The sequence below is a fragment of the Anser anser genome (assembly GCF_964211835.1).
Source record: "Anser anser genome assembly, chromosome: 3".
NCBI classification, from domain to species: domain Eukaryota; kingdom Metazoa; phylum Chordata; class Aves; order Anseriformes; family Anatidae; genus Anser; species Anser anser.
Genome location: NC_139722.1, coordinates 83,659,871 through 83,684,168, shown reverse-complemented (window position 1 = coordinate 83,684,168; position 24,298 = coordinate 83,659,871). Strand labels below are relative to the sequence as shown.

The window sequence follows — 24,298 nt, the reverse complement described above, 5'->3', positions numbered from 1 at the left end:
GAATGATTAATGTAGGAATTGCTAGACTGAAGGAAGAAGTGTTGACAGTATTTAAATTATGCATAAGGAAGGAATGTGTATGTATGAGCATTTTGCAGTGGTTCTCTTGAATTTAAAGCTCTGAGCAGATTTGGGCTCAAGTCTCTAAACCTAAAAGCTGCTGTATTGCCTGTTAACAGCTACCTGCATCACTGAAGGTGTTATTTACCAGCTCACAAAACAAGGCAGGTTGGGAGGGTGCAGGCACAAAGAAATCATTGATGTGCCCAACTTTGTAGAAAGGGGCAGGCTGTGTCAGAGCATGGGTTATGAAAACAGGCAGGCTTTGGGATCCCAGAATCTGTTGCTTGGATCAAGTTCACTTTTCATGGAAACAGTTTCCATTCCACAAATCAAATGCAAATAGCCATTTGTTATGAGCCCTCAGGGAGGCAAAGACACCTGTTTGGCAGGCACAGGGCAGGGCAATGTTGGACAGCTGTGGGAACCCCAGGGTGGGGGTAGCAAGGGGAAGTCTTGCTGTGTTCTAGCACTTTTGACAGCCCAAGAGCTCAGTTAATATTTTGCTTCGTTGGCTCCTCTGTTTGTCTTCCTGTCTTGTGTGATATTTGGTGCGTGAAGAGAAAAGCACTACAGATTCTTGGCTGGAGCAGTTCTGTCTGACGGCCAACTTTCTTTAGTTTGTAATGTAGTGGCTGAGGTGTAAGTGTTGATCCTTCCAGCTCATATTGACATTAGACTGTGTGCTGTCTAACAGGCTCAATTGCAGATCCAGCCAAAAAGTTACTGTAGAAGAAGGTCAGTTGCAGGTGAAGAACATCTTTATAAACCTCTGCAAACTGCCCTGTTGAACCCAGAGAGAAGTCTCATGAACTGGTGAAGCTCCATCATTGGGTAATAGTAATAGACATGCCCTTCTACCAGGTGTCAGAGCAAGTAAGATTAACCATCAAAGACAGTCTTCAAAGAGTCTTAAAGTAATAAGCTAGGAGTTAGATGCCCAAATAAATCAGTTATCCTGCTAGTGTGACAAGAAGCTCTGGATTGAACCTATTGTCCCTTCAACTGCAGGGAACAACTAAAAAAGAAGCAAACAGAAAAGCTTTGCTCTGATGACTGACATAAGCAACTGAGATAACCACAGCTGCCTCCAATGAGCTGCTGTTTGAAGAGTTAATATTTGCTTTAGCTATTATCCATTGTTTACAGACATACGTAGTTTTTGCAATGAAGGACACCACTGGAAGCCAGTGATAAGTAAACTCTATAGTGTTTTCCTATGTACTACCAATCTAAAAAGAGAAGATAGAGATGCTACCAATGTTTGTTAAAGTATATTCATTTCTGAATTAAGATATGGATGTGGTTCTTTAATATCCAAAACCTCCACCAGAGAAAAGAAAACATAAGGATACTTTTGTTTCTGCCATAGACTACCTGCTAAATCCTGGAAGGTGTTTGGTGCTCTGGCTACAAAGCTCTTGAGTATGTATGTGCTCTGCTGAAGTCACTTGTTAGGTTGGGTCCATAGCCCTTGAACCCTAGCAAAATCAAGCATTACATCTCATCTTCAAATCAATATAATTAAAAGGACACTGAATTTAGGTGTGGAATGAAGACTAAAATTGCCCTTGCTGCCTTGCTTTTGAGTTTTTTTTAAGTGAGGACTGTGTAAAATAGAGTACTGGGTGAGTTGTGACTTCAACATAGCTGAGTGGAATTACACAGAAATAACACTGGGGGAGGAAAACGTACTCTGCTTTTTTTACCTTCACTTAGAAAGCTCTAGTTTTAATAACCACAGATGCTGCTAGTGTCATTAAAAGGGAAAAACAAAAGCACCTAAAATTGCTGGTGCCATCTTTGCTGCACAAAATGATATTTTAATAAAACATGCCATTTGTGTAATGTATGCCTGCACAGTGACTGCTGTGGAAACAGGATTAAATTTTCTTGTTCTCAAAGACCTGAGCAAGCTGCATGTACTCTGAATACTCATCAGGACAATGGGAAGAGGCCACATTAGCAATTCAGGAAAAACAACCATCTCTGGGCTCTGGGTTTTGTTCAGAAATAGAAAAGGGGGGGGGAAAAAGTCTCACCAATGTACTTGAATTCCAAGTGGTAGAAGTCTTTTTTTCTTTTTTTTCTGTGCCTGTTAAGACTAGAGATCCAGTTGTCTGTACTCTCCTTGCCACCACTGACATCCTACGGCCATCTGCAAACACAGCTTTAAAATGCATACAATGCTTTGTGGAGTGTGAATTGTCACTTGCTGCAAGGCAAACATGATAATGTCAGTTAGGGCTTTCGTGCAATAAGCAACAACAGGACCTTTCCAAACTGTTAGAATTTTAAAATTATTTAAGATTGTAGGGGTAGAATAAATGAATTAATAGGGATACTAATCTTCTCTCTTAAGTAATGCAGACAACAAGTCTTGTGAATTTAGCAGGTAAAAGCACTAGAAAGCCCATCTAACTGTTTCCAGACAGGGTTAGCTTCGCAGTAAAAATAATAATAAACTACAAAACCCACAACTGTTAAACATGCTAAGTGACAGACTTGATCTGTCTCCTCCCCCTTCAAATTCTTTTTTTCACTTATGTATGAAAGTAAATTGGGAAAGTCAAATGAAATAATAGGACAGAACATAACCTTCAGCATCAAATTGTACTACTGCATTCCCATTAAGAAAGCCTCTATAGAAACTAGGGATAAAACCAAAGGGCCTGACTGGGAGAGGAAACTATGTTTAGAACACTGTGTTTTTAATGTATGGGCTGTGAAGTGGAGTGGGAGAGAAAGAAGGTTTCCTTGGAAAACTTCCAAAGGGGCTCTGAAAGGTGATTGAGAAATAGAAGTTCATATGTTACAGTAAAACATGTGTACAATTTTTTTAATGGCCCCCATATACCCCCCAAGATTTGTTGTTACAGAAAGACGTCTAGATGACTCTCCTGTACATAAACATATTTCATTCGTTTCATAGACTTTTGTATCACCCTATCATATTTTAGACTAGCAAAAATAATCAAATTCTACCTGTAGAAATATGCTTAGTTTCTTTTTTTTTTTTTCTAAGATACTTCTTAATGGTTGCTGTACACAACTCTTTCCACTGATGTTTTTAGGTTGCTCTTTAAGAGCACAAGTTTCTTAGCTATCTGCTACTTGTTCTTACATGTGAAGGCAGATAGGTTCTATGATAAATAACAGTCTGGCCCTAGTTTAGAGGAACAGTTTAAATGAAGGTGGCTACCTTAGGGCTCTCCTCTTACAGTCATAATTGTGTCACTCCCTGCCTCTTGTTTTCTAGAGGGTGTGTGTCTTGCACTTTGACTATAACGTTCCTATGGTATATAACCGTTTAGTAGCAGCATAGTCCAGATGGGTTTTGAAGAGCACATAGCAAGTATCAAAGCTAGAGTCCGCAAAGCAGCACTGTGCCTTCCCTGCAGGCAGACCCTCAGGAGGGAGGGAGTGTGCCCTGCCGTGCGCACAGTTTCCAGAGCAGGCAGGAGTGGGGCCAGGAGGGGCTGTTTGGGCTGCTCAACACTTATATCATGTCCGGCAGGGACTGTAAAGGACCTTTACGAGGCTGCTCGTGATTTGTTGCAGGGTGGGCTTGGGCAGCGGTGTTTATTTTTGCAAATACTCCTCGATCCTAGCTTCACTTTCTGTGTAACAGCATGGTCTGGATCCTAATCAGGCCTTCAGCCCAAACCCTGCTATGTGTCAGAAAGGTGGGAAAGCTGTCAATTTCACAGTACTTGAGATGATGTAAAAGGGAAACAAAACAAAAACACAGGTTCATCTGCCATTGATCGAGGTCCTTGGTAGACCTGAAGCTTATTTCCAGTTCTCAAGAACTAAGTCAAGACTTTACAGCCTGCCAGATGGATTTGCAGGGAAATCTTTAGGTCAGCCAAACAGTGGGTGAGGAGAGGGGACAGACTGGGGGGAGGGGCTAAGGATGTGTATCAGCGCTTCCATCCAGAGCAGCTGCAGCCTTGTATTCTTCCCAAGCCTGCCTGTGACTGAATGGAAAGGCTGAGCCTCAGCGTGACATCACTCAGGCAACCACTACAGCCATTAGCTCACAAAGCGAAGTTATGAGAAAAAACACACATGCACACATGCTTTCAGATGGAGGGTGGATATAGCCTTTTCCTGAGTAAAGTGAACTCTGTCAATGGAAAAAAACACACAGGAGGGTGCTGAAAGGAAGACATGGTGAAAAAGAAATTCTCTTCTTAGTGCTGGCAGTACTTCACAAGGAGACTTGGCCTTTACTCTGGGAACTTAAAAACTTAATATCAGGTGATGGATACAAGTATGGCCTCCATCTGACCTTCCTCCCCTAAAAAGCTTCATCTGTGGTCAAAAATTAAAAGTCAAATAGCGATATGAGCTGCATATTTGAATGCTGACTGGATGAGGAAGAGTAACTCATTTTCCAGCCTCTTGATGCATTAGTCATCAACAAAATAAAACAGCCATCAATAGGAAAAACAGCTGCTGTGCTACAGGTGAGGGGAGGATCACCGACTTAGTGCAGACATCTGTGGTGTCTAGACCATCTGGGTAACCCAATCACTAAAGGGGTTAGGAAGATAATTTCACTATTCCAAGTTATATTGGCTCTGTTATGAATCTGTCAAAACTGTCAAGAGAGGCCTCAGGAGAAATACTGCATTTTCCTAGGAGGCAGCTGTATTTGGTTTAACCCTCAGCTCTTCCCAGCCATCCTCATGCTCGCTGACTTTCGTTCCCATTCTTTTTTTTGGAAAGGAACCAGGCCTTCTGTGTTTGCAGAACCTGGGTACAGATTCCAAGATTGCTGAAAACTATAAATAACATGCCCTCCGTTGCCATGTAACAAACTTGTATGAGAATTCACAGTTGTTCTGTTATTGTAATTCAGCCTGTGTTGGAGCCTCGAGTGGTGCCTGTGTTGATATACCTTGGTCTCTCTCAGGCTCCTAAGCCTGTCAGGTCTGGAGCAGGAGTTCAAATGGCCTGACTGAGGCTGTTACTGCCATTTAGGTAGCTCCCCCACCTTCCAGCAAATTTGGTTGAGATAGAAAAAACATCCAATCCCTTCTTGGATCAGCTGAAAAACAGCTGTGTGTTTTAGTGTTGCTCATTTATGTGAACTGGTTTAGCTTCAGGCCCAAGGTAGGTTACCGCAGTTGTTTTACTTCATGTCCCAGCTTATCCAGCTGATTTTGCCACAAAAGGAGGATGCCTCACATGAGCTCTTCCAGCAGCAGACTGCTGGGAGGTGGCAATCTCCAGGAAGGGGCTGGTGCAGAGGGAGCATGTTATAAGAAACTGAGGGGGGGAGGGAAAGGCTGGTGTGGGGAACTGCTGCTGGTACAGGTGGCTCTTGAAGGGTTTGCACTCTGGGCTACGCCAGGACCCTAAAGGAAGGTATCCCTCTGGTTCTGTCATCCAAAGCAGCTAGCCCAGTAGGCAACTGTTGAGCATGATTGCTGTGTCACTTGCCTCACATAGGAGCATGCTTTATAACTCAATGGAAAAATCATTTATCTAAAGTGGGGGATACTTCACTAGGATTGCCCCTTCTGCCTGAAGAGCCTGAGCCACACACGCCACACCGTGCACCCTGGTTAGTGCCTGGACCCAGCACAGAAAATGCTTGTGCTGCAGCAAGAAGGTAGGTCCCTTGCAGGTAAGGCCCAGGGTGACAGTGGAGGCGTGCAGCCCAGGGGATTGAACCCAGCTTCCACACTAGACCTCTAGTCTACCTTCTCTTTTTGAAAATTATCCAACTAAGATGTGTGAAAGGCTTTCGTTTTACTAGTGGAAAGTTTAGGCTGTTTTGAAGGGCCTGATCCAAAACCCTATAAAGTAAATGAAGTGATTCCAGTAGAAGCTAGAGCATGCACTCAAAGTACTGCCTGGAGCCATAAGGGCTGCAGAGCTAGAGCTACCATGTTACAGTACATGGGAGGAAGCACTTAAGCATGGGAGGTGGAGAGAAGGAAAGGTCAAACTCTGTAGCAGACATGAAAGGTTTTTATGTTTAATTTGCTGGAAAGTTTTTCTTCAAAATATGCTTTTGCCAAGTATCTTGTTTCCCCATTCAGACTGCTGTATTTTTCCCCCATCTGATTAATTTTATTTCTGCTCATTTGTCAGGAGGGAAAATCTAAATCTGGACCTATTTTTATATGAGGGGAAAAGATGAATGAAAGAAAATCCTTGTTGGCTGTACAGTTACACATGTGACTGCAGCAAAAAAAATGCGGTATATATGGGAACAGGTACTTGGGTAACACTGAAAAGCAAAAACAGGTTATTTTATTCTACATGTCTCCTCATTTAAAAGTGAGGTGGGGTTTTCTGGTCATTCTCAACATAGTAAGGTATTATGGGGGCGTGTGGAAGAGTTTTTGTGTTTTAGTTACATATAACTGAGAACCACACACTTTTGGTCACACTATGTTTTACGGATGCTTTCTAGTAAATGATTTGTTACCTGCAATACTGCAAAAAAAGCCACAGTGGAGTACTTATGTCATGCTACAAAAAAACAAAGCATGAAAGCGCAGCAGAGAGCACAGTTTGCCAGCACATGGAGCAAGTAAGTCTTTAATAATTCATACTATTCTGCATGCTGTAAGATCCAGAGCTGGCCGAGTCATTTGCAAAGTGGACACCATACACGTATTTTCATCAAGCAGAACAAGAAATGAGAAACTGAAGGTGAGCAGTTACAAAAGATGTACTTCATCAAAACCTCTCTCCAAAAGTGCTGTAAACTAGTCAGCAGAGCTCTTGCAGGTTGAGGTTGCAATGCCTTTTTCAGAGACTTCTGAACTAACTTCAGAGACATTTGAGAATCAAATCCTTTGGACAGGCCAGGATGTTCCTCTACATTTGTATTTTCTGAGTCTTACTGACTAAGCCCACAAGTACTGTTTGTTGTACTTATGCAGTTATCAAAGTTAGTGTTATACTGAAGTCTGCAACACAACCTTAATCGATAACTGTCTGAGATTTTTTGAGCAATGCTGGATTATGCAAACAATAAAAATAGGTGCTTCAAAGTTATTCTTCGTCTAGTTCTGGGACATTAGAGGAAATAAATAATATTAATAAAAAACTATATACAGCAGGCCAGCAATCAAGGCTCAGACAGATCTCAGTCCTCAGAAGTGTCTTTCCAGTTAAGGAATCTGGCCCATTCTCTGATTTACTAATTTTAAACAGAGACTCGCTGAACAGTGTTTCAAAAATGTAGTACATGTAGAAAGAAGTAAAGTTAAAACAAATCCTGGTACTTCAAGGGGATTTGAAGTGAACATGCTAAATCTAATTAATCTATCATCTTATATTGTAGTTACTGCTACAGCTGAATACTTCTTACATCTACCAGTAAAATAATTAGTGATATTAAAAAATGTGCTCAGAATCACACTTGATACTTCTATTTATACACATATTCTTATTTCTATAATACTCTTGGGAGCATTAAGCACCAGCTTCAGCTCCAAAGTAAATTGTTGAGGATCTGCTTATTTAATTTTGGTTAAGCGTGAGCTGAGGACTTTATAAACTTATTTTTATAAGATACTGGAAGGAGATGTTTTCTTCATAACTAACTCCTTGCACCAAAAGTTATGATTGCATTGGAAGAGAACACAGAGGAAATCTATATAAGCTGGAAACCTTTTTTCCTGACTAAAATTTTATTCATCTGCTTGAAGTCATGAAACTTTACAAAGGTTTAATCAATGTCAGCTTTTGCCTTTTTCTTCTTAATCTTGTTAGCTTCACATCTGGGCTTAATCTCTGGTTAAACAAATCAGAATTTATGGAGTTTGCCACACAAATTGAGGAGTTTCTTCTCTCATGTCATTGTCTGCATACTAAGTATTTGCTAATAGAGTTGACGCTCATCTAACATCCTTATTCCCTGTGACCTCTAAAAAAAAAGAAAGACAAATCCAAAGAATAGCTAGTCCTGTGTGTATTGTGGATTTTGCAATAAGAAACACAAAAAAATGTTGGCAAAGATTTTACAGGAAGGGTGAAGAAGGCTCCCATTCTAGCTTGGTCAAATGAATACAAAATACTTCATTTGGACAGGAATAATCAGCAGCACAAATACAGGATGGAAAACAACTGGCTGGTGGCATTTCTTCTAAAAAGAGTCCATGGGATAGACTGAATCACAAGCTAAGCATGAGTCAACACTATCGAGCTATTGTGAAAAAAGCAAACACCATATTGGGATTTCTAAACAGGAGTAGAGCCTGCAAGATGTGTGAAATAAGCCTTCTGCTGTACTCAACAATGATAGGGTTTTAGCTGAAATACTGTGCCTCATCTAGGCACTCAGTTGAAGAATAATATGAACTAGCTGAGAATTCAGAGAGTAATGACAATAAGCAGAGGTTTAGACAATGCCTATGACAAAGGATGGAAGAAGTGGGGTGGTTTAGCAGAAAAGGCTGGAAAAGGGACATGCTATTCCTCATGAACAGAAGGCTCTTGCTAAAGGAGAGGGAAGCATTTTTTTTCTTGTTTATATTGGCTACCATGACAGGTATTGGGGCTTAAATTGCAGCAGGAAAAAAAAGCGAGGAAAGCTTTCTAATGAAAAAGGTGGTGCAGAACTGGAATATTTGTCTGGGAAGTCGTGGAATGTCCACAATGGAGGATGAGTCTAAATTAATCCTACAAGGCGGTGGGAAGATTTCTGGATGTCCTGGTTTCCTCTGATTCTACGTTTTCCATTAAAACATCTTTATTTCTTAAGCATCAGGGTGTGTTTTTTTTTTAATGAGAGTTCTCAGATTACACTGCTGTACTGTGTACTGTAACCGCATACACTTGTGTAATCATAATAAAGGGATGAAGAACTACAGAGGGCATATGGGTCCTTACAGTGAGGAAAAAGGTTAAGTTCACCAGAATACCTTAGCACAAGAGAAAAATTTTTTCCAAAACAGCTTCTCGAATACTGACAGGCATCGATCAACCCCCACCAAGCTGTGCCTTTGATGCCGGGGCTTAGCTGGTCTAGCTCCACTGCTTCTCTTCCTGTATCTTCATTTCACTGGCATAACCACGTGCAGCTGTACTATAGTTTTCACCTATAACAGTGCCCCAACCCAGATTGCTACTCAAATACTTCTGCGTGTGTATGAGTGCACGAAATGTTGAGGGGAGTATCCAAGAAAAAGTTAATGACACCATGGTCTAAACTCTTACTCTGATGTCCAGCCCCTCTATACCAAACTGAGGAAAGAACTTTTAAACACAATGCCAACATGCCAGAGATTACTTACACATTAGCAAGGGGCTTCCAATTCCCTTCCCACGTACCCTGTACTTCAACTGAAACGTGGAACCCTGTTTATCTGGATTCTAAGAAGTATTTAGAAAGAAACACAACTACATTCAGAACAATGACTGAGATGTACCAGACAACAATTTACAGGGCAATAGAGAGGCAGTGACTTCATGAGCACAGAAGATATCTAAACTGTTTTCATAGCTTCCATCAAAAACTCAGCCTCCCATGTTCCTCCCCTCCCCCAGACACTCACGACCCTTTCTCTGGTACCTGGTTTGGTTCCAGCCCCTTACCATGACCACATCATACATCATAACATTTTTTTTCTGCTTTTCTATTACTAAGTGGATTTTCATCTTCTGTTACTTGTTATAAAGTGGAGACACTGTGAATCAAGTTTTACTGCCGTGTGTGTTTGCCTATGTGTGCGTTTATATGATGCATAAAATCTCTTTACAATCACTAGGCTCAAAACATGCAGGTTAACCCAAAGCAGTTTTTCATGTCACCTACTTGCCACACACAAAAGATGTGCAGGCTACCTTACTTTCATGCAGTTACTTTCAGAAGTTTGCTTTCACGAAGTTTATACTGATGTAGGCATATGAGTGTGGATTCTAAACACCATGAGGTGATTTAAATTCATACTGCTGCTGAAAGTGTTAATGCTTGAAACTAACCTGACAAAATCCAGCTCCATGATCTAGATGGTCCCATGGGTTCAGCAGAGCCTCTACACCTTAGATCACTTGGCCACTTCTGCAAGCAAATCCTATGATTAAGGCAAGTATTATTTCCATTATTACAGAAGAAAAGATTAAGAATAATGGTAAGCTATGACTTTCCTAGAATCAAATGGCAATTACCATTGCTGAACCATAAAGAGCCATTGCTGATATCACTTCAGGCACTTGATAATGCAGAGGATTAACAGAAAGCTAATACTGTGACAGTATTTTGAAAGACTAAACGAATTAGCAAACACAAACCTTCCAGCTTGACATCAATAATTGTAGGGCATATCAAGGACTTGATTAACTGAGAGTTTAAAGAGAGATCAATATTGATGCTAATATGTGCTTACTGAAAATATAACTTGTCTAGCAGAGTTTTCAATAAGATTGTAGTTTATGATTAAACAAATATTGGTACTAACATGTTAAGACTTTCACTTTATCTGCCAGATGTCTTCCTTGGTATCATACAACACTTTGAGTAAAGGAGCTAGAAAAATAGAGTAGCCTATAAGCAGATCTCCAAAAACACTTGGAAATAGGGAAGTCATCACCAAATAATTGTACTTCTAATTCAGTCCTATAATAGCCATGTTTCTGTGCCTGTGCTGTTCTCAGTGCAGCATTTCAATCAATAATTTAGAAGAAAACCAAATCAACCATAAATTTATCACTGATAAAGACTGCATATGCCTCAAAGTACAGGGATAAAAAATGAAAGGCAGGTCACTTGGACTGTGTAATGTGGAGTTGAGCACATGCAGTAGTAACAGAAGAGCTACGTATAAAGTCAGACTAGAGCTAGAATTAGAGGAGACGATACAAGCCCTTGTCTTGCAGAAGAACATGATAATTATTATATTATGGTAGCTACCATGTGTCGCCACTGATCAGAAAAGGCTAATAGAATCATCAGACACATGGACAGGCAAGAGAATTTCAATCTTAGTTCTGCACCTGGCACTGGAATGACTACTGCTACGTTCAAGCTAATGTGTACAATTCAGGATTGATGTTGCAACTTGGAGAAAGTTCTGAGAATTGCCAAGAGAATGATTCAAATGTTGGGAAGAAAAATAACCCTTAAAGAGAGAGATTCCAGGAGCTCAGCTTATTTACCTTACCTAGGGCACGGATAATGGATGACTAAAACAGTCTTAAAATTCTTAATAATGGCAGGAAGCACTGATAATGGGCCCTTCAGTCCACTAGATAAATGAATGACAAAGGTCCAGTAGGTTGGTATTGGAACTAAATGAAGCAAAACTAGACATACAGATTTTTTGTTTGGTGAAGTTAACAAACACAGGAACAATTTATTATAATTAATAACATTTTTTCCCTCTCTTTAGCATTTTAAAAATCAAGATCAGATGTTTTTTGAAAAGTGATGTTTGGTTCAAACCCTCAGTGTTAACGAAATCTTGCAGTTGTAAGATGGTGAGATAACATGACTGGAGAAGACCTTTTATAATGTTTACCTCTATGTGAAAACTAGCAAGAAGAAAATGGAAATCGGACAAGATAGAAAAAAAGGAAAGAATGAAAATGAGGACAGTGTTTTATTGCATTTATTTAGATTCTTGAATTGCTTGTTTTGATAAAGGACTTTCTGTCCCCTGCAATTTTAATGGTTTGTTTCATTCTCTTTCTTAAAAGAATGTGTGACACTATTATACAACGTCAAAAAGATGAAAGGGTTCACAGAGCTAGGTGCATGTGATGACTCCACCATTTGCGTCGTGTTGGTATAATCTGAGGTAAGGCTTGGTATTCTCTTCCAGTCATAGCCCCAGAAGAAAAATATTTTCCTCCTACTGCCCAGATACACTCACATTTGAAAGCTAAGAGAGAAAACAAAGACCATTTTCTCCTCATGTTTGAAGATGACCCCTGGGGTCATCCAGAACTGGGGCATATGTGATTTGACATTTCTGTTTTCTCATCTCAGCTCAAGTCTGGGACGGACATGGCATAGAAAAATACCTATCAATATCACAGCCTTGTGTGGTCCCTTTGATAAACCTAACAGACCTCTATTTACACAGTTGGACAGACATATTGAAGGAAGAAGTTGTGTTTTCCCTACTTAGTAGCCAGTGTCTGCTCAAATGTAAAAGGTGGTACAGGTGTTGATTTCATACAAAGAGCAAACAAAACATTACTTTTGTGTAAAGTGAGTTCTCTTTTGGACAAAAATAGCAAATATAACCTGTCCAAGGGAAAATGTAGTCTTTCCCAATTCATGACAATCCTGGCTCTACAGTCTTCTCACTGCCATGCTCCTTAGAACCTTTTAGACACACAAGTCCAGAGTCATTGCCCTACGCTCAATTCTTTTCTCTCTGACAGTCAGTTTCAGCATGGCTATCTTACAGTTGCTTTGTCTGAACTCCTAACTAACAAAAACTAACAAAAGGGATTAAAAGACAAGTACTGTGTTTTGATATTCATTATGCAAGAGTGTCTCTTGCATCCCTAGACCATTCAAACTAATCTGGTTATCTCACAGGTAGTGCAGTATAGAAGATGTACAAGGTGGAGTACAGTAAGGAGAATTTTCACCTTCAACAAGTAGAACCAGAAAACAATTTGTCTCTGAAACAGCTTCTCCCATGAAGTTCTGGTCCACCATTCTCATAGCTGTAAGTTCTTGTTAACTACAATTCCAGTTCCTGACATGTTCACCTGAACATCTGTTCCATTCCCACCTACAAATTTCTCTCTATAATATTCTTGCTACTTTTAAATACATATCTTTCTCTTATAGCATCAGATTCCCCCACATGGACAAAACGCACGAAAGCTTGGACTTGTTGTAGTGGAACAAACAATCATCTCACCTGCTCTGACTTCCAACTTAAGCCCCAGGAATAAATCAGCAGAATAGATTGAAATAAATCAGCAGCTCCTCCCTGACATCTTTCCTCTTTTCTGAATCTTCCAGATAACTCCCAGCTGTTTCTGCCTACACACAGAAACTTTGTCCTACTTATAAAGCAAAATGTTTTAACAGAGTCATGGTAGAAAAGACAAGTCAATTTTAACCTAAATGTAGTAAATTGGGTTGTAGTCCTGTATTTTTAACTTGAGTCTGTAAGCTCAAAGATTCTTGGAGATTAAAGTTTGCTTTGGTTTGCTCTCTATCAAATCTCACTATACTGTATTAGCAACAGCTGCTATTTCTGGCTTTATTCCACTCTCAAAATGCTTTTGGTCTTGAACCGTATGTTTCACACACAGTTATTTAAAGAGTTTCACTAGATAAGCCTGTTGAGATGAATCATCCCTCCTGCAAGGGTGCCATAGGATATACAACAGGGTAATAAGAACATTGACTTGGTTACATAGCATAAATAAAATCACACGTCAGGAGTGCCTTGCTGTGATAGAAAAAGTGACTCAAATTTAAAAAATATATCCTAACTGATGTGGAATGAACTTTCCCAGCCTAGGTTACAAACTATAATAGAGAGAATTAGGATGATTTTGTGTGTTAATTACAGGGTTAGTATCAAACACATCCCGATTTAACTGCTGACCTTTCTTTGACCTACTTTTGTTTCTCTTCCTGCTTGAATACCAATTTTGCTGGTGTAGAGGGGAATAATCATTAAAACTTTATCTCAGTCCTTCACCCAAGATAGCCATCTGGTTTTCCTTCAGACATCTTATGTAGTTTAAATGTTATCTAGCTAGAATTTTAAAATGTCTCAGGTACAGTTTGCAGTGAGGAAACATTTATGCATACTTGGCCTTTGCTAGTATAAGCCTAAATAGGTTTCAATTTTCTTCATATCTACTGTTCATTCTTGCTCTCTTTACATCCTATTTAATGTAAAACATGTAAACTTTATAATGGAGCAGAACTGCAGCCTCTCTTTCCAGGTAAGCACCCAAGCACGCTGACAATAGCATCAGCATCATGCTCCTTCTCACACCCAGCTCTCTGTCCCAGAATATCTGGAATTCCTTCCTTTACAGAGTTATTGCACCTTCAGCCACAATGGAAGGACTTGCCTACATCAGCTTCAGGATGGTGTATGGTCTGGTGGCAAAAGAACTTCCAACAAGCAGATGTGTATCATGACTGATATCTTTTGTGGGTGCTCTGATTACTGATGTACCATGTATAGCAGGTATCCATTTCCATCTTTAACTGTGAAATTTTCAAAGAGATCACATGCAATCTTCCTGCAGAGCTTGGGATTTATGATAGTTCCTCCCATTCCCTGATTAGGTTGTCTCTCTTCCTCTCTACGTGCTATATGCACTGAATCCCTAGAAGCTTGGTTACAGCATTACTTTAGTTCGGCATAAATCTGTAATGCTCTCTACAGGGGCAGACCTAGCCATCCTTGGGCAATCATTCCTGCTGCCTATTATGAGCATTTTTTGTTTGTTTCCTTGATATTAGTTTTCAGACAGATGATGTTCTCTGGCCTGATTCAAAGGATTGTTGTATCCACACTAGAAAAGCAGCAGGAAAAAGGATTACTGGAAAAGAGAAAGGGGTAGAAGTTGTGGCAGTCTGAAGTTCCTAGTGACTGGAAGAAGGGAACCAGGGAACCACGACCCTCATTTTTTAAAAGGGAAAAAAGGAAGACCCAGTGAACTACAGGCCACTAGGTCTGACCTCTGTACCTAGTGATGATCAGAGAGGTGGAGCACCACTTCTGTGAAGACAGCCTGAGGGAGCTGGGGTTATTCAGCCTGAAGAAGAGAAGGCTCCGGGGAGACCTCATTGGAGCCTTCCAGTACATGATGGGAGCCTACAGGAAAGCTGGGGATGGACTCTTTGTCAGGGGATGTAGTAATAGGACAAGGGATAATGGCTTTAAACTAAAAAGGGGAGGGGGGTGGCTAGATTAGATGTTAGGAGGAAATTCTTTACTCTGAGGATGGTGAGGCACTGGAACAGGTTGCCCAGAGAAGCTGTGGACGCCCCATCCCTGGAAGAGCTCAAGGCCAGGCTGGATGGGGCTTTGGGCAACCTGGTCTGGTGGGAGGTGTCCCTGCCCATGGCAGGGGAGTTGGAACTAGGTGATCATCCAAAGTCTCTTCCAACTCAAACCACTCAGTGGTTTTGTGATTACTGAACAGGAAAAAAAAAAAAAAAAATCAATCTCTTCTGGCAGCAGTGCAGGCATCTCCTTGATTAAAGTGACCACATAAAAAAGACTAACCTAAGATATTACCAACTTCTTTATTCAAGAGTTGAATAAAGAAACTCTTTCCTAAACATTTTTGAAATGCCCAGCTTTAATATTATTTGTTCAAATCAAAATTTCTTGTGAAGTTCAAGCATGGAACAATTAAAAATACAGTTTTGTTTGAAAAAATGAAAATAAGATGTGTTTCTGACTGAAATTTCCCAGATTTAACTGTTTTCCAGTAAAAAGGATCCCCTTATAAACCACATGAATACAAATGAGAAAGACCAGCGAATAATCAAATATTCTTACTATGCTTTCCAGGGGTTATTTTACCTGACAATAGCAGTGAGAGACTTTTTGTGCCAGGATCTCTGGTCCAGTCCAGCCTGGTTCAAGACAAGGCTGATAGGAAAAGCTAAGGTAGCTTTGAACATTAAAAGTCTCCAGTTCCTGCAGCTGCTCAGGATACAGGCCAATCCTTGTATTAAAGGGGAACAGCTGGCCACTCTGATGCCTGACTTCCCACAGTCCTGAAGTCCAAACAGTTTGTCTGTACTAAAAAAAAAAAAATATATTTTTCAAAAGAAATCTATGGTGAGTAATGGATTCTCCTGCAGCACAAGTGGAATAGACCTCTTAGTGCACAATGTCACATTATTTTTGGAAAAGCAGCAAATGGAGCCAACTGAGTGATCTCACTGGCTAGTCATTTCTTTGAAATAGTTTATCATGTACATGAAAATACACTGCATTACATCCCTTCAGAAGTCATCTTTGTTTTCTTTATGTTATAGTATTTTTCTTGATGCTTAAAATTCATTACGTATGACTTAGGTGGCATTATAGAAACCACTGAAAATCAACTCGTCTTGTGCGTACATATCTATGTCATTGTCCAAGAATGGAATACAGTCAAAATTAGTTATACATAAACATATCTAGAGGTTGATCCACAGGTATTTATGAATTATAGTCTAAGGTTATTTCAACCTCTCCATCTCCAACACAGTGACAGACATGTACACATTCACAGCTGAAATCTATATCAAGTATAGGAGATGGAAATTTTCCACATTTCATTTGCTGGCATTTAGAAAAGACACCCACAAAACCAAATAAAGTAATAATGCTGATTGCTAGAGTGTGCTAGCATTTCACAACAGATATAAATGTAGGAGAATTAACATTTTTGTGTTCATTCTCCTGGAGGCACAGCTGAGGAATGTTGAGATATTTTCAACCACAGCCATATTAGGATAGTATTAGGTATGCATCTCATGTGTAGAAGCAGTTTTGTAAGTTATACTCTGGATGATGTAGGCTTAGACATGTAACTCACAGGACTGATGCATTCTTGTGCATCGTCCATTCATTTAGCATTGTACAGAATAAAAGTGCATCTTTGCTTTCTTGCTGAAATGCATCTGTTTTCCAAGAATATTGTTTTATGACCCAGTTATATACAGGCAAAATTGTCAAGGCCAGGAGAGAAGGATAATGTGATGACTGTGTATTCCTGGAGTTAGGAATGGATTTGTGGTGAGTTATTCTAATTGGTTGGACACCCTCTTTGCTTCCTTTTACACATATTATTTGATTCCCCTAATTTTAGCTTTTCTGGTGTACAACCTAAAATACATTAAGAGAGACAATGGCTTTTCTAGATCTCCTAAAAGGTGAGTAATGGTAAGTTTATAGTTATCCTTATGAATAAAAGTTTTTGGACATTTATGTTTATACAATTCCTTTCTGACTCTGTGACCCATAATTGTGCTGTAGCCAGGTTTCATTGCTTATATAATTGTCAAGGTGTCTAGGAGCACTGTGAAAAGGAAAGCTCAGCTTGTTTATCTTCTCTGAGAAGGATGTATTTGTGAATCACAGGTAAATAGTCTCTTCCTAGATAGTGGGTCTCTAAAAGCATAAATAAAATAAATGTGAGTAATATAAATACTCCTTTCCACATAGGAAGGAGAAAGTTCTACTGTTTCATTTTAGAAGTCTAAAGCATCCTTTAATCTCTTCTTTCCTAACATATACAGTTTATCAGATTTTGCTTGATGATAACGTATCTACACGTATCTTAGTTTGCTGATAGGTTGCTTATAGCTACAACAAATATTTTGAATAGCTCGCGTTGGAAAGGACCTCAAAGATCATCTAGTTCCAACCCCCCACCATAGGCAGGGATGCCACCCACTAAATCAGGTTGCTTAGGGCCTCAGCTAACCTGGTCTTGAACACCTCCAGGGATGGGGCATCCACAGCCTCTCTGGGCAACCTGTTCCAGTGCTTCACCACCCAAAATCACCTACCTCAGCTAAAAAGGGGAATCAACATCCTTCCTGTGCTGGGGACCCCAGACCTGGATGCAGTACTCCATGTGGGATCTCACAAGGGCAGAGCAGAGGGGGACGATCACCTCCCTCGACCTGCTAGCCACTCCTCTTTTAATGCAGCCCAGGATGCAGTTGGCCTGGGCTGCAGGCATGCACTGCCAGCTCATGTCAAGCTTTTCATCCACCAGAACCTCCAAGTCCTTCTCTGCCAGGCTGCTCTCAATGAGTTCTGGGTAGTCTGCACTCATGTTTGTGATTGCAGAGACATGAATTTATTATATGGATCTATAGAAAGGAGCAGGTATGGAGCAAGGTAAGACAAGACTGAGAACTCAAATTCAAAACAGTCAGAATTACTTAAGATGGATACAAAAAGGAAAAAAATTTCCTCATTAAGCACAGAAAGATTCAGAACAACTGAAAAGCTATGACTTGAAAGTCTCTAAACCTACATTTTAATTCTGGAAATGTTAATAGAATAAGACTAGAAAAAGGCCCAGATTGTACACAGAATTAACTTTGGCTATGAGCAAAAATTATGCTTCTGCTCAGTAGCCCACACAAAGGCAGAACTCAATGAGAAGTTGAGATTGAACAATTACAACCCTGAAATTTTCCTGTTGGTATGAAAAAATAAATTAAAACCCACATAAAAAGTTATAATAGTGGCATAGATTATATTCAGTTTCAACTCAGTTGCATTCAGGAATTAGAATCCCATCAACTCAAGTGGGCATGATCTATTGCAGAAGTTAGTTTAATATAAAATCAGGAGATCCTAGTGAGTTTATTTGTAAGTTTTTAGAATGGACTTAGAAGTTAGAATTTATGTACAGAGCTTACATGTGCTTCAAAACTTTAAATATTAAATGCAAATATCTGCCAAACTTAAAAACAAATTTAGCTAGAAAATTTTACTAAACCCTTAACTAATCTATCAAAGGATAGTTACTTTTAGTGATAACATTCAATTTCCTCTGATGCCTTTTTTTCCTATTTTTTCTTTTTGCTATCTACGGTTTATATTTTCTGCTTTGCAGTAACACACTTCACAGTTATAGACTGTTGTCCCATCTTTCTTCAGTTTTCTCCTCTCTAGACTAAACAATGCCAATTCCTTCCATCCTCCCTCCTGCTCCCTCCAGACTGTTGCTCATTCTTCTTACTCCATTCTGGATTGTCTCCAGTAAGTCTACATTTTTCTTGAATTATGGTGCCCAAAACAGTACTCCAAGCCTTACCAGTGTCAAGGGCAGTGGAAGAATTACTTTACACATACTGTATAAAACATTTGTGCTCCAGGATCACTTAGTTTTGTTTTAACATGGTAATACTCGGTAAGTAGTCACACATGTTTTCCAGGGATGTATGGTGACATCTTGTGTTTTGTTAAAACAACAACACATTACCTAATCGGATTTCTAGACACAGGTAATGAAATAGATTTGAGATTTTTGCCTACAAAGAACATGAGAGCTCTGATGCCTTCTAAGATATGCACACTGCTACAAAGTATGAAGTGTTCAGTTACCTTTATCCACCTTTAAGTTGAAACACTAGTTTTGTTAAAGTACTTTAAATTATCATTAACTTGGATTTCACCATTAACGCTACGATTATATAGGAAGCAAGTTTTTTTTTTCTTTTTTTTTTTTTTTTTACTATTGATAGGAGGTCTGGCAGAGTAATCTTACTGAATGCAGTGTAAATATTTATTTTAATAATTGATAAGCTTACTTCGTTGTATTACCTTACACTGTACAGTATTTTACCAAGAGGATTTTTGGAAAACTTCAATAGTTTTTGCTACCAATTTTTTGTTTTGTTTCACTTTATAGAAGAACAGAAAGCACATAATTTTTTCCTGGTGTGAGAGAAGGTAGTGTCTGAATCTTCGATGACTTACTGCTTATTCTTCCACAGATTTCTCGCATGTCGTGAGCAAATGACTTAACTATCTTGTATTCCCTTGTCTTTCAGCAGCTATTTCAGAAAAATGTTCTTGTTTTGCTTCCAAACCAAACTTCTTTCTTCCTGTTTGTTGTTGGATGAATTTCTGTTTGACAATAGAGAAAGACCAAGAGTCAGTTAGCTTCATGTTAAAGTAGATTATACCATTGATTTTGAGACATTAGCTTCAGGGAGGCAATAAAGTTATCTTCCTCTGTTCTGATCAGTTTTCTCAAGTCAAGTTTCAATTGGTTTTAAGGAAAAAATTAAATTTAGAAGCACACCTAGCGTCAGTGTTTAGCTGAATCAATAAAAACGCAGATAAACCCCACCATATTTATAACAGTTCGACCTTCACATACTCTCAGAAGAGCAATTTTTGTTAAACAACTGCTTAACACACACAAAAGCTTTAGGTAACAGATAAGTTGTGGTGGCCAAAGTTTTAAAACAAGTATAGATGAAATATTTTACAATTTGGCTGCCATCCAGTATTTCCTTAGCAGGAAAAACACAAAGCTGCTGTATAGGTTTCCCTTCTTTGCCCTAGTCCCATTTTAATTTATGTATAAATTAAAACATCAAGTTTTCTTTTGCTTCTATCTACCTCTTAAACCAGCAGTGACAAGTGGTGAAAAACAATTCACAAAATTGTCTTCAAGGAGTAACGCATATCTGTAATCTTAATAGCAATTTCTCTGAAGAGAATAGTTGTTTGGAATTCCTTTAATACAGTCCACAGTACAGATTTTTATTCTAATCTTACTGACCCAGAATTGAAGTTAGTTTGCTGACTATATTATTTATTATCTATGCAAAAAAAACTACTATTGAACTTACATTAAATTTCCATTTTCCTCACTTCTCTTTCAAGATGTAGGCTTGTTTAGCATTATTAGTATAGAGTGAAACAATCATTTTAAGAATACTTATTCAAGCTTTCCTCTACTGTAGTGAAGAAGGATTTCACTTGCAGTCCCACTTTTCTTTTGTCATCTAAAGTTACGCACGTTTAAAGTTATGTGTATGATAGTGGGCTTTCAATAATGGAACATCAGCTAATGAGAAGACCAAAATAGTAAATGAATCAGAGACATTACACTAATTTAGCTAGTTACTCCTGGGTTTGGAGCCTGCCTCTCTAAGCCAAGCATTATTGCACTCTCCCCACATCAGAGCACAATTTTTTATTTATTTTTAACAGCAGTTTACTTACATCATAAATTAAATACCTCTAGACATTGAATTACACAAGTTAGACTAGACTCCAGTCTAGTCATGCAGCTCTGACCACATGATCCGTAAGTTAAGATTCTTTATTAGAGCCACCACATTCATCTCCCCTGCAATTCCAGCAGCAGTACCTGCCTGCAACACATAATTCAGTCTACTGGCTACAATCCTTCCCCCTGGGAAAAGTGGTCACAAGAGCCCTGTTCCATTCAAATTCTTTTCTCATTGTGATATGGCCCTACGTTGACTTTAGAGTGGTGAAAAATGCAGAGAATGTAGCTCATTTACCCTGTAATACAGAAAATAAAGAGAAAAATACTCAGCTATTACAATGGGTAAATCAAATAAGCAAACAAAATCCAACAATGCATTCTGAAACACAATTCAAGTGCTTTTAGAGATAGTACTGTATTTTGAATCAGAAACAGTTCTCCCCCCCCCCCCGCAGTGCCAAAATGTCTCTCTCAGAAATAGAAATTATTGTTGTTCCATTTATGGCTTCATATTGTTTAACCCTTACTGACATTGACAAGGGATGCTCCTTGGTTGTAACAGCAGATTTCCTAAAGAAAGAGGATTAGGGTTTAAGAAATAAATAGAAATCGGTCCACAAGGTAGTGTTACACTGCTGTGAAAAATAATGTAGTTTAAAGTGAACTGAGATTATGTGGCATTAAAGTATGCAAAAATTGAACTAAACCCCATGAAAATCAATTTAATAAATATTAGATAATATGAGAAGGTTGGAGTGCTATTAAGGTCTGGCACAATCTTTGTGAAGAATTCTGTTCATTTGGGGGGAAAATTAGCTTCATATCCACAGACATCTGGTTTTCTAAAACTGCAAAAAAAAATCTGCATTTTCTGCCACAGACTAGTCTCTCCTCAGTGGTGGTGTTTGATGCTTTCTTTCACATCTTATTTCCCACCTATCCAACTGGACCACTAGAGATAATCTGAATAGCAGTCCAAAAGAAAATGAGTTGTGCTGTCATTGTAGGGATTATGTGTTTTCACCCACTGAAGTTGTTCCTGTCTTATTTTTCCTTCCTGCATCTTAACAATGCTTAAGAAGTCAGAAGACAGACATCTATTGAGTTGCTGGTAATGAGGTTGCCTGGATTAGAAAGACTGAAGATGACAGTCAGCTTAATGAAGGAGTCAGATCCACATTGTTATCTGCTATCCTGGAGGTTTAGAATACAAAATATTTTTTTAAAAAAGCTCTTTTTCTTGGATGTAGTTACTGTGCAGTGAACTAGTTAGGGGAAAACAAGTCAGGCTGTACCTATCCTTTCAACAGTGTTGGGCTGCTCTGATAGTCCCTAAAAGGTAAAATACTTGATTCTAATTCTTCCTCCCCACACTCCCCACCAACCATACCCTTGTTTATCTGTTACTTTCATGAAATTTACATTACTTAGTTCCAACGTACTAGATGTAAGCCTACCCAACTGCAATCCAAGAATCTGTGAATACAAACCACTTACTGGGACATTTCTGAAAGACTGAAAATGCCCTCTTTACATTTCAGTTTAATACAAACTTCTCTCTGTATTAAAGACTGAAGTTATAATCATTCCATCATGACCAAGTTCCACACTCAGATCTGTGAGTCTGTCAGAAAGTGGTAAAAGAGCAGACTTCAGCTTCACATGAGCACAGACCTTCTAATGGCAATTTACGGGTGATACCACTTCACAACTCTGGCATTGGCAAAATGTGCATGCCAGACACAGGAAACCAAGAGAAAATTAGGCCAACCACAGAAACCTCCAAAATTATATCATTTTTATAGTTTAGCAAGAAGATGGATGTTCTCACTGTAACTGACCTCCAAGAACTAGGTTTTTAAGCCAAAACAAATATTAGCTTATTTTTTGAAGTCCCTGAACATTCATATAATATTAGACAGGACAATCCAGCTTAGTTTTGATTAGCTTTTTAGACCAGTAACTAATCCCTGCTTTGCTTAGCAACTCTAGATCAGGAGACCAGTATTTGTTTTTTATTTTTAAACCAAACAAAAAGCACTACTAAACAAAAAATGTTTCTTGCAGATAGCAATCTCAGAAGTTAGTGTTGTCTATATTAATTCTAGAAATAATTTAGAAATCAATGCTGATGTTTAATTGTAACTAGACAGTTTTAAGAAGCGTCCACTTCAATCCAAGTGAACATTGAAAATGATTGCATTTGCTAATAAAACTATTGATATACTAAAATTAGCATCAACTGATATGAAATGGTCTTGATTGGAGAGAAAAGGTGAGATGGGAACTAACCAAAGTTGTATTTGTTTCTCTCTCAGACAATGGCATTCATTTATTACAATGACTTCATTTTTCTAAAAAAAGGTTTGCTAAAAAATTATGTTCATGGTATAAACTTGAATGCTAATTGATCTCAATCTCTGCATTCATTTAAGACACAGTGAATACAAGTGCACGATTATCAGCTGAGAGCTGATTTGCCAACTATTCTACTTAAATCATATGTCATATGAATGGTTTCTGTGACAGGCCTTTTTCCCAACTGGTTCTTAAATTCTAAATGACAAGAATAAACAGGACAGCTATGGTCTGGATTTTCACTAACCTTACCTTTTGTCTTAAAATTCAAGATTATTTTTAGCTGCTATTTCTAGCCCATATACAACAACTTCTTCATCATTTCCACATAAGATAACAAATTAACTAAACTTAACTAAATTAAGAGGTTTTAAGGGCGTTCTTGATTCCTAGAATCTTCCAAAATCAAAGCATTACAGTTCTACCTGTAGCAAGTGTATTTATTCAGGTTCAGTGAAGTTCCATCTACATCTGACGCATGGTAGAAGTATCTCTATAAGAAAGAAAAATAAATGCAATAATTAATTAATTACTACATAAGTGAATGTGTAATCTCCAACTGAATTAATTGCAAAGAATTGATGTTAGAAGATGTTGAGCCTCCCTGAGATGTTGGTTCTTGGTTTTCTCTGAGCAGCACTATCCCAAATTACTTATGTTTGAGCACATGCATGCAGAAGCAATTAGGAGAATTAACCATGTCAATCCAAATACAATAGCACAAGTCTATCACTTGAATTTACACCAATATAATACTGGTTATGTAGGAAATATTGTCATCAGCCAAAACAAGCATTTCAGCAATTCTTTAACAAGTGTATAAATGCCATGCTAACAAAACGTTCCATATTTCAGTTTTTATTAAAAATAAAAATCTGATTATTACTTTACTAAAAGATTAATACTTCCTTTAATGAAAAAGTGGCAGCCCTAAACAAGAGGGTGCTCAACTCACGACCTGATGAGAAGGAAAAAGTAGTAGGAAAAAGGAGTCATTCTTGTCCCAAGATTTCTGGTAAATAATAGGGCCTCTTGAAATATGGGCCTTCCCATTAAAGGATCACAATGTCTGCCTTACATTCCACTGTATTGTAGATGATATTAGCTCTCTGTATACTATAAAAGAACTCATAGCAGCATATAATCATACAACCAAATGTATTACATTTTCCTTCGCATCAGTCTTGAACTCTCAGTTGCA

The 24,298-nt window shown here is 38.7% G+C and overlaps 1 protein-coding gene and 1 long non-coding RNA gene across 2 annotated transcripts in view; one reads left to right on the top strand and one right to left on the bottom strand.

Annotated features, from left to right (window-relative positions):
- Positions 1-24,298, bottom strand: part of LOC310897108 (uncharacterized protein) — a 50,802-nt gene that overhangs the window by 19,579 nt on the left and 6,925 nt on the right. Inside the window, exons 3-7 of the mRNA XM_083830349.1 lie at positions 23,523-23,590; positions 19,470-21,035; positions 12,912-15,779; positions 9,327-10,106; positions 2,103-2,275 (exon numbers count right to left, since the gene is read on the bottom strand). The gene's annotated coding sequence lies outside the window, so the exon portion shown is untranslated. The remainder of the gene's footprint in view (positions 1-2,102; positions 2,276-9,326; positions 10,107-12,911; positions 15,780-19,469; positions 21,036-23,522; positions 23,591-24,298) is intronic.
- LOC310897111 lies at positions 10,113-15,303 on the top strand. Its single transcript, XR_014582084.1, has 2 exons — positions 10,113-12,713; positions 12,839-15,303. It is a non-coding gene; the product is annotated as an uncharacterized lncRNA (long non-coding RNA).